General features: G+C 40.8%; 1 protein-coding gene across 4 annotated transcripts in view; it reads right to left on the reverse strand.

The window, feature by feature from the left end:
* Positions 1-13798, reverse strand: part of Adgrg2 (adhesion G protein-coupled receptor G2) — a 142550-nt gene that overhangs the window by 128431 nt on the left and 321 nt on the right. The gene's annotated exons all lie outside the window — the stretch shown is intronic.

The raw sequence follows: 13798 nt of genomic DNA on the forward strand, positions 1-13798 counted from the left end.
GGAGGTTCACCAAAAGACCATGCAGTAGGGGTATGGCCAAGGCTCTGAGCAGAACTCAGACATGTCTCCTTGGACAGGGGACAAAAGGATAGGAACCACCTCTGCTGACGTGATCCTGAAACATCCCAACAACATGGAAGTGTGCTCTCCATTGTGGCCTCACTCAGCTGTGTGAATGACGTCATGCCGATAAAATATCTACGTACTGGTAAATCCCCCTTTACAGCCAACCCAAAGGGCTGGGGATTTAGCTCAACGGCACAAGCACCTGCCTGGCAAGTGCAAGATCATGAGTTTGATCCCTGGTAGCACAACCCCCCTCCCAAAAAAAATGGGGCCCTCATCTTAGTTTCCTACAATGGGATTTTATTATGAACAGAAATACTTCCTGATTCCTAGCTCTCAAGATCCCTGCCTTACTTTGGGTTCTAACCCTGAGGCACAGATTGGAGAACAAATGGTTTATTTAGGATATGATCCCAGGACGCGCATATAGAAGAATGGGGAAGTGAAATGGGCGGGGAGGTAGCTAATACACAGCATTATGAAGAAGGTGAAGGAGTTGGCATACATATATCTACCAGCTCTCATCAGGCTGAGGGCTACTTGGGGTGGGGTAGAGGAGTAATTCCTTAGCATTGCCACATGGGGGGCAAAGCAAGCCGAGGGGCATCTGCAGCTGGTGGGTGGGCTGGTGCATGCTGAAGTGATGCGGGAAAAGCTGGTTGAGACAGACACCCAGCCTCTCTGGAATGAATGAGGAACTAGGAAGTCTTGCAGCCGGGAGAGAAGAGCATAGCTTCATGCCTGCCCCACCTCACTCCTTTCTTAATTGTCAGCACCTGGGATTGAGCATATACGTGTGTTGTGGTTTGGCACAGTTTGTGGGGTTTAGTGTTTCCTAGTAGTCTTCAGGTATTGGGTAGTTTGAGGAAAAACTAGAAGAGGGGGCTTTGAAAGAAGTTGCTACTTGAGTTAAAAGAAACACTCAATGTATACTAGGCTCTGTCTGCTGCCATAATGCAGACCCAACACAACCTGGTGCTTCAGCCCTCTAGGGGAGGCCCACCCCAGAGAGGTTCTTGGGCAGGGTTGTTTACCATCAAAAACGAGCAGTACAAACAGGGAAGCAGCTGTGCTCTAAAGGCCTGCTGAGCAGTCTCTGCATCATCATGTAAGAGCTGAAGTGCAGAAATCCCAGCATTTGCCCAGAGTGGCAGAATCCATTTATTTGCATTTAGCTTACTATGTTAGAATTAAGAAAGTCCTGCTTTAGATGACACTACCTGCTAATTATTCTCTATAAAAACTTCATGCTGCAATATGTCTCTTAAAACACACACACATACACACAAAACTGAATAGAATATCTTTGTTTGGTTCCAGTTCATTGAAAAACCAGATTTGTTAAAGGGAGAAAAGAGTGTCAATCTATTGGCCCAGGTGTAATCACAACAAAAGAAAGCGTACTTCAGTTTTTCAAAACTCTTTCAAGTACTTATTTCTTCTTCTTTCTGTGTTTTCCTTTTCTTGGCAAAATCATGAGTCAGTGCCCAACCAGACTATACTGTCGCGAGGCCATTCAAGTGGTGATCACACACTTCAGTATCTGTAGAGCACATTCAAACAGCCCAGGTGTACTTTTATTTCAAAATGAGAAGGATAGACTAGACCAGAGTTTGCAAGAAAAGAAAAGGCAAGCCAAAATTCGTAACACATTTTAAAATTACATTTTGATATCAGGTGGTAAAGGAATAAACAAGTATAGATTCTTAGAATAAAAATAGAAAAGGATGCTAAAACTTCAAGTGCCCTCCCCTTCCCATTGTTGCTTTTGCTCTCTTCAGCCACCATGAACTGTTGTCCCTCTGCCATGTGCCACCCTGCCATGGAGCCAGATTAGGAACTGAAACCTCTGCGAACTGTGAGCTAACTAACCTTTTCCTCTTTAAAAACAACAAAAAACTTAATTCAAGTTATGTTAAGTGGATAGACAGTTGTGCACCGTATTTCCAAAAAAGGTTGCTAATCCTAATCTCAGTCAAGAGTAAATAATTAACAACTGTGAAAACAGTTAAAAATATATTTAAAGCATTCTTTTGGTGATAATGTATACATGTGTTCACCACAAGACATGCAAGAGTGTTCCTCAAAGCACTATTTCTAAAAGACAAAAATGAACCAAAGACCAAACTTAGGGAATCATGTAGCGCAGTACTTCAAGGACAACCCCGCACAAGGATGTGCAGGGCTCTCACTAACAGTGCCTGGTGGGAGAGGGTAGGGGTCAGGTCTGGCACCACATACATGAAACTTAAGAGCAAATGAAATTAATCAATGACATTGAGTCAGGACAATAGGTGCTGGAGGGGACATGGAGAGGACTTCTGAGGGCTGTTTTGTGTTCTGATTCTTGGTCTAAGGGCTAGTGACAGGGGTGTACCCACGTTTTGAAAGTTCACTCAGTTATGCATGTATGTATATAATTTGTGCTTCGATACAAATTTAATTTTAAAAATCTTTGCACATTCAATCCACTTTCATGAGAGTCACAAAGAAACCTCTAAATATGTCTGTGAATTGGGACTTGACACATTTGCCTGCTTCATAAGAATGAGTAAGAGAAAGAGACTAATAGTGATGCACGGGTGATAAGTGTCATGAGTGTGAGCCACGGTGAATGGCTCTAGGCTCACTATGAACTGTGAATGCAGTGAGTGTTTGGCCCAATTTTGAAAATCAGATCCTTGTGGGGTCAAGGGTAATGGTTTCTCCAAATACCCTAAAAAGGTATGGTCCCTGATTAGGGACTGAAACCTCCAAAAACTGGCATGGCACTGGGGCAGCACTTCAAGGCAGCAGAGCTAAGGCATAGTCACTGTCTTGGTTACTTTTCTCTGGTTGTTGAAGACAAAATACCTGACACTCAAAATTAGCAGGGCAATTGTAGCACTCGCAAAATCTCTGTGCCCTCCTCTTGCACAGGATGAGGATATTTACCAAGTAAGGACCCTGGCTCTCTGCTGTCTCTCAGTTAAAACTTCTAAAGTCAGGTTGACACAATATATCATCTATAACAGTCACTTAAGCTATAAACAAAGACCAAGGAGAATCAGTTCCTTTGTTATCCCCTTTGCACCTCAAAATCCACATGCAGTCCTCCAAAATGAAGCATTAAGAAAACTGACATACCTGAATCCCAAAGTAAACATGTTAATTTTCAAATATCTGAGCTGAAAATGGTGGCACTTGGGAGCTGAGGCAAGAAGACCGCTGTGAGTTGAAGGCCAGTTGGAACTACTTTTACATAGCAAGACCCTGTCTCAAAAACAAACAGCAAAAAAAAAAAAAAAAAAAAAAAAAAAAAAAACGTCTGAGAGCCGGTCTTATATTTAGGAGGGCCAGGCCTGGTGGGGTGGCACACACCTGTGATCCCAGTATTCAGGAAGCTGATGCAGGAGGATCACCACAAGTTGCAGGCCAGTCTGGGCCACATAATGAACTCAAGGCCAGCCTGAACTACACAGCAAGACCCTGTTTCTAAATAAATAAATAAAGGTCAGGAAAGTCCCCCATTGAAAAATGTGACACTGATGATCTCTGGAATTCTACTAATATTTTTTCTTGGTAAAATATAATTCCCCTTTGCCTGGAAATCCTAATAATTAGAATCCTAACACATAAATATGGATCTTTTTATCAGATCCTTGTCCTTACCAGAAACTTCTGTACTAGCCTCAGATGCACAGATATACTATGGGAGAAAGAGAACGTTTACGGAATGTCTTTCATGTGCTGAAAATCATGTTAGAGAGTTTAAATGCATCATGCCTTTACCAAATGTTTACTAAATACTTACTGTATGCTAAATATTATTCTAGGCACTAAAGATAAAGACCCAAGAGGGGGAAAAAGGAGGAGGAAACAATAAAAATGCAGAAAAATCAAAACAAAGAAACTAACAGATAGTAAGTTCAATATTGAGACTTAAAGCAAGGTGAAATGATATGAAGAGTAACTTTCTGGCTCCTTTAGATTAGCTCATCCAAGAGGTAATATTTAAACTGTGATATGAATGAGAAAAGGTAGAAGAAGGAGCAGAGAGAAAATTTCAAGGCAAATAGTCCAAAAGGTCATAAAGAACTTGAAGTGCTGGCAGAATCAAAAGATGCCTAATGAGCCAGAGAGAAAGAGAAATGAGCAGCAGAGGCGGGGACAGGGCAGGACACGGGGATGACATGATTTAATCAGTGTGTCTAAAAAGGGGCTCGAGCTGCCGTGTGGATGTTGGGATCTAGAAAGCGACTGCAGTCAGCCAAGAAAGATGGTAGCGGGAAGATCTGGAATACACTTTAGAACCAGCTAGACAAGATTTGTTGATAAGTAGAACTGGGGCACGAACGCTGCAGGTTTGGGGCTTGAACAAATGTGTCACAGACTGAGGCAGGCCGCACTAGGAGAGAATTTGATTTTGTAGGAGGGTGACAAAGAACCCTGATTTTGCTTTGGAAATAGTGTTTGATAGACTTGTTTGTGCTCTGTACATATTAGTAAGTCGGGGTGGGGCGGAGTGGAGAGATCAGGCCTGGAGTTAGAGGCATTTAGATGAAATGTAGAGACTAGAGGTCCCAGGGCCTGGCAGAAACCTTAACCTTTGGAGGGTTAGCAGACCAGAAAGTAATAGCAAGGAAGACTCAGAATGAGTTACCAGCAAGAGAAGGAACACCAAGGTATTGTAGAACAATAGGGACCACAAGAAGAAAGGGGGAAATGACTTCCTGTATCAAGTGCTGCTGAAGAGTCACTGCACAGTGATTCAAGGAAGTAATCCTTGTATTTACATGGCAGTGTGGAACCCCGATTAGATTGGGCCAGGGGAAAAGGTGGAACAACAAAGTATAAGCATTCTTTGAAAGGTTCCTCTGAAGAGGAGGAGGAGGAGGGGACCAGAAACGGGTGGAGGGGACAAGTGGAGGAGGATGTGAACTAATGGAAACATATATTCCAGAAGGGAGTGGGGAGGGGGAACTCCTCCCCTCCCCTCCCCTCCCCTCCCCTCCCCTCCCCTCCCCTCCTCCCTTCCCCTCCCCTCTCCTCTCCTCTCCTCTCCTCTCCTCTCCTGTCCTCTCCTCTCCTGTCCTCTCCTCTCCTCTCCTCTCCTCTCCTCTCCTCTCCTCTCCTCTCCTCTCCTCTCTTCTATTAGAGCATGTTTCTAACCCGATAGGAATGATCCAGAAGAGACAGGGGTGTTTATTAAAGCAGGAAAGAGAGAAGGAAATAAATAAAAAAAGAATTAAGTACTTCATAATTAGGCAACCAACTAATTAAGTATGGTAATAAATTGTAAACCATTGAAAAAAAGAATTCACAAGTTTACATCAATAATAAATAGATGAATAGATAGATAAAAGGGGGAGAACTTCCTGAGAGCCAGCTGGTAAATGTGGAGAGAATACTACAGCTGGAAAATCATTATTTTCAACCATGACAAAATTGGATCAGGCAAAAATCACTGGATGCCAAATCTAGAAATATTAATGAGGAGCAGGAAATTTGTTGTATATTTGTGTATTCCCAAAGACTGCTGATTTGAAAATAGCAAAACAATAACTACCGGGTGGAAAAATTGGACCAGGTGGTCAACATCAATATCGTCAATAAGAAAGAGATGGACATCGTAAGCCTCCAAGATGTGATATCTGAGAACATGCATAATTATCTATGCAGCACTCTGTCCCCAAATGCATACTGAGTCTAATCACAAGAAACATCAGATATACCAAAAATGATGAATGTTCTACTAAAAAAAAAAAAGAGGAAAAGATGGCCTGTATTCTTCTCAAATACCATTGTCCTAAAAGACAAAGCAAGGTTACGGAAATGTTCCAAACTAAAAAAGGCCAAGAGATATGACAACTAAATGCAACAACACAAAATCAGATCCACTAGAAGGCAAACGTGCTATAAAGGATGTTACCAAGTCTATTGTCAAAATTGGAATAGAAATGACAGATTAGTATCTTATCAATGTTAAATTCACTGTATTGATAGCAGTGCTCTGATAATGTAAGAGAATATTCTTACTGTTAGGAAACTCATTCTGAAGTATTTAGAAGGGCCATGATGTACGTAACTATTCTCTAATGGCTCAGAACAAAATTATGTGCATGAATAAGAATGCAAGTGACAAAGCAAACGGTATGAAATGTTAACTATGGATGAATCTAGATAGAGTATAGAGGTATTTGTACTGTTTTCACTTTTACAATTTATCTCTAAAGTATAAAATTATTTACAAATAAGAATACGTCCTTAGAGCCTGGCATGGTGGCACATACCTGTATGTAATCCTAACACTCAGGAGGCTGAGGCAGGAGGATCATCACAAGTTTGAGGCCTGGGCTACATAGTGAGTTTCAGGCTAGCCAGAGATAGTGAGACCCTATCTCAAAAACAATCAAAAATGTCCTTGGGAAGACAAAGAGGATGATAGGTCCCAAGCCCAGAAAGGAAGTCAGTCTTTGACACATGAAGGACATCTCATTCACAGCTTCATGAGCTACACTGTAAATATTTGTGCAAATAGCAGCAGGTTGGGAGTTTGGGAGACTGGAATAGGAAGAGAGTCATGTCTAATAAGCTCCAGTCAGCAGCTGACAGAGGAAAGACCAGGGAAATAAAGTATAAAACAGCTCTTTTGCAGAATGAAGAAGCATATCCATGAGACAAGCACAGTAGAATTGTTGGGCAATGTTGAAGATCTGATGAGATTTATTAAGGCCAAGACCTGGACCCAGGTATTGTTACACATTATTAAAGTTCCCCAAGCGTTTCTAACAGGCACCAAGCTTTCAGAAACACGTGTAGAGGCAAGGCTTCTCTACCTCAGTACTGAAGCGCCTTGGGCCAGATCACTGTGGGGTAATGCCTGTGCATTGTACAAGTTCATCAACCTCTCTGGCCCTGCCCATTAGATGCGAGTAAGCGCCTCCACTCCCACCACTCATGGAAACCAATAATGTCTAGACATTACCGAAATCACTCCCAGTTAAGAACCAGTACGCAAAGAGAACAAAAGTCACAAGTATTACATTCTTATAAAAGTCAGGAGTGGTGCGTGCTCCTTGTTACTGTGAGGTGCACTTTGTTTAAGGACACAGACTGTAAAGTCAGATGGTCTGTACTCAAACCCTGGATCCACTACTTGCCTTTTGTATGACCTTAGGCAAGTACTTAACTTCTCTGTTCCTGAATTTCTACTGCTGTAAAGTAAGAATAACACCTGTCTCAAGAGGTTGGGAGAATTAAGTGAGTCAATACATGTAATGCAGTAAGACCAGTACCTGCTAGATAAGAATGATGATGATGATGATGATGATGATGATGATGATGATGCTGACAGAATCACAAGTGTAGTGAGTGAGGCAGGAGGACTGCTGTGAGATTGGGCAGCTTGGGCTACACACTGTGATTAAGGCCATCCTGAACTACATAGTGAGACTCTGCCTCAAAATAAGTAAATAAATAAATACAAGTGTAGTGGATATCAAATGAGTATCTCTGAGTTAGCTGGTAGCACTAAAATATCCTCAACGCTTAATCTAAAGAATTTCTATACTAAATTTGAATAGAAAAGTACAGTGCTTTGAATTTCCTAGGATTAGTATCTGATTTTTTCTAGAGTGTAGGTATGTTCATTAAGCCATTCAATGCATATTTACTGAGCATCTATGTTCCAATATTGCTCCTAGTTTCTGACAGTACAACAGTAAGAAAGGAATTCAAAGTCCCTGCCCTCCTACAACCTATATCCCAGCAGAGAGGAAAACAAAACGAAAAAGGATCTTGGATCAGCAAACAAATAATTAAATAATGGAACTGCAGGGTATTTTACAAAGAAAAACAAAAGCGGGATAGGAGAATGAATCTTCCCAGTAGCGGGTGGGAGTACTGTTTTAGGATGAGGGCTAGAGAACAATCCAATGAAACCAGGGTACAAGTTTTGTGACTACAGTATCTAGCCAAATGGTGTTCCAGGCCGGTAGTGCAGCCAATGCAAAGGCTGGGAGATCCGCGGATGCTTGGTTTGGGTGAGGACCAGCGCATAGGCCAGTGTGTTTGGAGAAGGGTGAGAAGAGAAGAAATAAAGGATGCTACGATGGGGACCTGAGAATTGGTCCTCAATGTGGCAGGAGGTTATTAGAGGACTTTGAGCATGAAAGTAATAAGACTACACTTCTTGGCAGGTCTGTGAGGGTAAGAATGAACACTGGAGACATCTTTTGGGACTACAAAGAAAAGTATGATGACAGTTTGAGGGAGCAATGTGGGTAGTGAGAATTATCTCGAGTTTTTAGAAATGAACTCACTTTGCATCATAGCAGGATCTGATAGAAAGTGAATCTGTCTTAGACACAAATCAGAAGTTCAGGGGCTTCAACATTAAGTGAGCAGTTTTATAAAGTAGTGTTTTTCAAACTATACGTAATGCAATGAAATGAAAGGATGGTCAAATCACTTGAGAAGATCATGATCATCAATTTTTGGCTTTGTTTGGTTTTTGAGACAGGGTCTCACTATGCAGTTCAGGCTGGCATTGAGCTCACTTTGTTGCCTAGTCTGGCCTCGAACTCGCTGCAGTTCTACCTCAGCCTCCCAAGTGCTGGGTTGAGAGCATGTCCTATCACACCTGGCAATGATTGTCAATTTAAAAAAAAATAGAAGCCAGGTATAGTGGCATCTTATGTAATCCCAACACTCAGAGAGGCTAAAGCAGGAGGATCCCAAGTTTGAGCCTAGCTGGGGTGACTCAGTGAGACCCTATTTCAAAATTTAAAAGGGGTTGGGGATGAAGGTCATTGTGAAGGTCCTGTGTTTAATCTTCAGTCTATAAAATTTATTATAAAATATATATTTTATATTATATTTATATTATAAATATAAATATTATATTATATAATATAAATATTATATTATAAAATATTATAATATAAAATATTTATATTATTAAATTTATATTATAAAATGGAAATAAAATTAATAGCACAGACTGGAGAGAGTTAAGAATATCACAATATACTGCACATGGAAATATGTATTAATACTTTGTGAGGTGCTCTTTCAATTATATATATAGTTATATTTCAACCCAGGGCTTTCACACTGAGCTACATCCTCCACCCTTCTTTCATTTTTTATTTTGAAACAAGGTCTCACTAAGATAGTTTCTTCATAATCAATCGAAATAAAAGCCAATATTAATTTCCCAAAGGAGGTCAAAATATAAATCCCCCAAACCAGGAAGACTGGTTGAAAACCAATTAAGCTTTCAATGAAAAAAATTCTAAGCATAATCAGAAATGTTTAAATTGAACTTTAGACTTTTAGTAAGATAAAAGTAGAAAACTCCTGTAGATTGAACCAGAATCCTACTGCAAGCATAATGCTTAAATGGTACAACATTAGAAGCATTCCCATCCAAACTAGAAAAAACTACCTAACATTACCTGAGAAGGAAACCTGTCCACTGAGATAAGAAAATTAAATGAGGTAAAAATAGCAGGGGAGGGAGTTTCTATACTAGTGCATTCACAGACAATATGAGGATTTACCTTGAAATTCATGAAAATCAGAAAACGATGACATAAAAGTTCCATAAGATGGCTTGAACCTACAAAAATGGAAATTAGCCTACTTACTCTATAGTATGGTAAATTAAAGGTGAGATGGTAAAAAGGGGTTGTAATTTCTAAAAGCAGTAAAAATGACACCCAAAAAATACTCTAGGAATTCATTTTTGTAAAAGAATGGGTACGATCTACAGTGTGGTATTGGCACAGGATAGACCTATCAATGGAATACAATGGAGACATCAAAAATAGACCTATGCACATACAATTTTTTGGCACATGGGTCGAAAGGAATTTGAGAAGTAGAGTTTTTTTAACATATGATGTTACAACAACTAGATAGCTATATGCAAAAAGTGAACCTCAAATCTTCACACAAAAGTTAGCCTGAAATGAAGTTAGAGACCTACATGTAAATGATAAAACTATAAAATGTCTGGAAGAAAGCACAGGATGAAGCTAGTAAACTTGGACTGACAGGTATTTACTGGACAGGTCACTAAAAATGCTACCCATAGAAGAAAGAAGCTTGATAAATAAGAGTTTTAACAAAATTAAAATCTCCTGTTCATCAAAGAAGCATCATTAGGAAAATGAAATGACAAGTTACACACTAAAAGAAAATCCTTTCAATATAGAACTGACAGAGAATTTGTATCCAGTTACATGAAAAAGTTATGATCCAATAATCAAACGCACTGGGAGGAAAAAACCAGATACTTTGCAAAAGAAGGTACATAAATGACCATAAAGCACATGAGAAAATGCTTAGTATTCTGAGTCATCAACAAAGAGCAAACAAAGACCACAGAGATATGATATCACAAGCCTGCAGGGATGGCTAAAATGAAATAAACCGACAATACTAAGTGCTAACAAGGATGCTAAACAACCAAACTTCTCATACATTGCTAATGGAAATGCAAATGTATGACCAGGGCTCGAGGTATAGCTCAATGGCAGAGCACCTGCTTAACATCTATGAAGCCTTGGGTTACAGCCCCAGCCCCACCAAAACAAAAGAAAAGAAAACCTCAAAAAACAAAAAGGTACAGCCACTTTCAGGAAGTCAGGCAATAGTTTATAAAGTTGTACTTGCCACACAATTCAGTATCAGTATCCACACTAAGTATCAAACAGAGTGGGATGAAAATTTATATTCACACAAAAAGCTGTATTTGAATGTTTATATTTGCTTTATTTATAAGTAGCAAGAGTTGGTGAAAGTATGAACAAACTGGGGAATATAACTCAGCAATAAAAAAGAATAAAATGATCCACTCAACAATATGGGTGAGTCTCAGATGTATTAGGTTAGGTAAAAGACTCAAAAGCCTACAAGGCATATAAGCCTTCTAGAAAAGACAAAACTTACAAGAACAAAAAACAAATCAGTGGTTTTCTGGGGCCAAGACTGGTAGGTGGGTTTTGACTACAAAAACCGAGTCAATAATGAATTTTTAGGAGTGATAGAATTCTTCTGTACTTTGATAAGGTATTAATTACAAGATTATATATGTTTCTAGAACTATACACTAATAGAGTGAACTTTACCATAAATAAGTTATATTTCAATTTAGAAAACACCAAGTGGACTCAAGAATTAATAGATTTATAAAATGGAACAGAGGGTTTACCAGAATCTTTGAGGGAATGTATTTTATAGTTGCCCCCAAATTTCTCAAATGCAATCCACCTTCCATCATACCACCCCCTCAAAATAAGTTCCACACAGATTAAAAACCCACATATTTTAAAAACCATAAACATCTTAAAATGATCATTTTCTATCTTGATATAGAGAGGGCTCTTCTCAGAGTAGCACAAAAACCAGCTCATAGGTTTTTATTGAAAGCAGAATTTCTCCTTTCTAATTTTGAAACTATTAACATTACAGAAACACATTTCCCCTCCCCATTTTTTAATTAAATGGCACTCTTCCCAGTTTGTAGCATGTATTTGTAAGTGACTGGGAACCCTCAGGCATCAAAATAGTGAATTGTTTGTTAGTTTCATCTGAGCAACCAATGCATCAGGAACATATGCTATGATGTTCCCCCCTTGGAGACCCCAGAATGAATGACCACATCAACCATGGAAAATCAGCTTCTTTGTGGGCTTTCCTGAGAAAATAATACCTGAGCAAACTCACTTCACCATTTCTGGATGACCTCTCATGGTACTAAAACACAGTGGCTTTCCATTCCCTGCCAAATGCACCAATGGAATTCCATTTCTCAGATTTTTTTCCCCCACTGCTGAACAAAACCATCTCCATAATTAGAGTTCCATTTTTCGCCCTTTTCTGTATTTCCACCATTTTTTTCTACAAAAGTACATCCATACACTTGGTATCTGTGTTTTGGGGGCAACAATAATTCACAGACAAAGCATGGATGCTAGCCCTGTATTTCTTCAGTAGCTAAATTTGCTCTATACCTCTTTTAAGGAAAGTCACCTTGTAGGGATGTGGGAATGATAAAAGCAGAAGGGAATCTGATCAGGGCGATCAGGGCTGGCCTGCAGCTGAGGCCTCGTAAAACAATGCCCCCGAATAGCTACAAAATTTGTCTGCTTTTTGTTGTCTACCTTTGCATTTGAGCTGCTTAAGCAGGCAAACCAAGCAGTGGCCAGCTCATTTCAGATTATAACCTAAACAATATTTTATGGGACTCCCCAAATCCTTTAGAAATACTACATACCCGAATTCACAAATTATTTTGACATCACACACAATAACATTGCCCACTGATAATTATGCTCTTGACAAAATGTTAATTATTAATATTCATAAAGCATTTAACTTAGGTCATACTGTGCACGAATGGGGTCATACAAATAAGCTTACTTCATAAGGTAGCTAAAGGGAAATTGAAAAGATTAGAATAACTGTAATAGCTTGCTTAATGAACCTTTATTCAACATCACCCAGCAGTTCAAACCCTGACAGGGGAAATGGTGCTTTTGCTATCTATGGTGACTGAGACAGGATCGGCTACATTATTTGTGGGGCTCCGGGCAAAATGAAAACGCAAGGCCCCTTGTTCAAAAGTCATTAAGAATTTCATCATTAGAATCAAGTGCAGGTTGCATATCCAGAAGGCCAGCTCTCCTGTCAGATCGTGTATTTGGGTAAAAAATCGGTAAGAAATGTGAAACATTTCACTATTAAATCAGCAACGATGGTGTGTTTTCAACCTGTGTGTCTAGGGTAGGGATGCAGTTGTACTGAGGACTTCTCAGGATCTCCCCTACTTTTCCTAAGATTATCAACCTGTTGAGCAACAAATCATTCTGCCATGTAAAGTGTAGTCTGAGGGGCAGCAGCATGGGAGCTTGTTAGAAATACAGACTCTGAGGGGCTGGGGATTTAGCTCAGCGGCATAAGCGCTTGCCTTGCAAGCAAGGAGTCGTGAGTTCAATCCCCGGTACCGATAAAAAAGACAAAAAAAAAAAAAAATACAGACTCCGGGGCCCCACCCCAGACATACTGAATCAGAACCTCATTTGGACAAGATTCCCTGGGGATTCATGTCCACAGTACAGGGAAGAAATGTCACTGTTCAAGGAGCCACGGAAAATCTCCAGCTTCATTTGGATCCTGGCAGACCAGTCTGGTCTACTTCTGCCTCTCACTCTATTTACAAATCCGGAGCCCTAAAAGTCAACTTCCTGCCCAAACGTGCTCACCCCAGGCCACCAGCCTTTTCCCCATGCTCACCCGTGGTCTCCCGGCTGCAGTTCCATCCCACCTCTCCTGGGGCCACCTGTTCAGGGCCCCGCCAGGTGGTGCTAAGTGCAACTGTCGGGGACTTGGACGTTTTTATGCACCTCGGGCACCACCGCACCCATTTGCCCGGTGCGACAAACCGAGTCCCCATGAGTCACGTCTCGAAAGCCACCCGCGCGAGTAAGGCTGGTGGCTCAGTTGCCTAGAGGGGTGGCAAGGATCTGAGTGAGGTAAAAGGTTTTGGGTATACAAGTTGCTCCCTCCGAGAACGCGTCGCGGAGTCCCGCTTCCCGTGGCACGTGGTTTCCCACCTTCGCGAGCGCGGGGTTCCAGGGCTGAGCGCTTTCCTTCTGCCTCTCGGGATGGCCCGGGCCCGCTCCGGACGCGGCCGGGTGGAGAGAGCGTTCGCCCTGCCGTCCCGCAGCCCTCCGGGTCCACG

The sequence above is a fragment of the Cavia porcellus genome, unplaced genomic scaffold (genome assembly GCF_034190915.1).
Source record: "Cavia porcellus strain 051 isolate PalLab524CR breed Dunkin Hartley unplaced genomic scaffold, mCavPor4.1 scaffold_33, whole genome shotgun sequence".
Taxonomy (NCBI): Eukaryota; Metazoa; Chordata; class Mammalia; order Rodentia; family Caviidae; genus Cavia; species Cavia porcellus.